Consider the following 1239-nt stretch of genomic DNA (forward strand, 5'->3'; position numbering starts at 1 on the left):
CATACATTTGAGAGAACTGTCAAAAGTGCTGTATTGATAATACTTTTCTTTGGATTTTAACATGTGATGCAAGAACCAAACCAAGATCTGTACTGCATTAGGAACAACTTGAAATCTGAACATACAATTTTAGAAATAAAATTTTAAAATAAGTAAGAAAAAGGCTTCCAAAATTGCTACAATCTCAAATTTTCAGTTGCATAAAATTCTGGAATTCTTATATAATAAAACAAGACTCGAGTCACGAAGTTAAGTTTATTAACACCTTATTGGGTCATGCATAAGCTAAAACAACGCTTAAAGAATCTTACAAATCAATGTTTTTCGATTGAAGATCACCTCTATCTCTCGACCCCAGTGAAACTGCAGTAAAAATTACCTGAAAATGTTGGAAAAATTTCAGGCTCATAATTTCCAATTGAGAAGAAAACCCTAAAAAAAATAAAAATAAATAAATAATCTTTAGAAATATTTTATTTACCTGGGAAATAAATCATAAAAACATAGGCAGCCTAATTCCAAGCCCTCCATATAAATCTGGAAATATAGTAGCTGCTCCCATAGAAATGGTTACTCAGATGCGAAATTGCCCAACAACCCAATGTTGCAAAAACCACTACTCCCAATGAATTACAACTTATTTTTCTTCTCCAATAATTCTTCAGCAAGAAAGCAAAGTATAAACAGATAAATGAACCAAGTAAGAATATTGGATCTTCACCATTCTTGGAGATTGATAGATACAAATGAGCAAGGCTTCCAATCAGTATCAATGAACTCTCACAAATTGATCCCTGCACTTGTAATCGTGAAAAAAAAATTACTAATTTTATTAATGCGATAAGACTTCCATATCTTTAACACGAATATTTGAAATCAGAGTAGAACATACCTTACGAGCACACCATTTTAGGGTCGTGATACGAGATCTCCTTCTGGCTACAATGCCTTTGTTTTTTGCAATCGGAATGCCAAGATTCTGCAAAAATTGAAGTGATCTAGTCTTGAAAGATCTTCTTTTCCAGGAAAATGATGATCTGGGTTCGCATTTTAATTTGAAAAGAAATGGGCGGAGCTTAAGCTCGATTGAAAATTCGAAAAACTTGCGAATAGTTTGTGATGAATTGTGATTGAAATGGAAATGGAAGTTGTTGGCTTTGGATCGAATTTTGAGCGTCCATGTTTGATGCACATCTCTTTGCATCGTCCGATCGTCAGGAATTCTTTGAAATGGAAACG

General features: G+C 33.3%; 1 long non-coding RNA gene across 1 annotated transcript; it reads right to left on the reverse strand.

Annotated features, from left to right (window-relative positions):
* Nucleotides 1–112: 112 nt before the first annotated feature.
* On the reverse strand, nucleotides 113–1233 carry LOC111385997. The gene is made up of 3 exons (XR_002701141.1): nucleotides 893–1233; nucleotides 482–794; nucleotides 113–379 (listed from the first exon to the last, which is right to left on the reverse strand). It is a non-coding gene; the product is annotated as an uncharacterized LOC111385997 (long non-coding RNA).
* Nucleotides 1234–1239: the final 6 nt, after the last annotated feature.

The sequence above is a fragment of the Olea europaea genome, unplaced genomic scaffold (genome assembly GCF_002742605.1).
Source record: "Olea europaea var. sylvestris unplaced genomic scaffold, O_europaea_v1 scaffold33677, whole genome shotgun sequence".
In the NCBI taxonomy this organism is placed as follows: Eukaryota; Viridiplantae; Streptophyta; class Magnoliopsida; order Lamiales; family Oleaceae; genus Olea; species Olea europaea.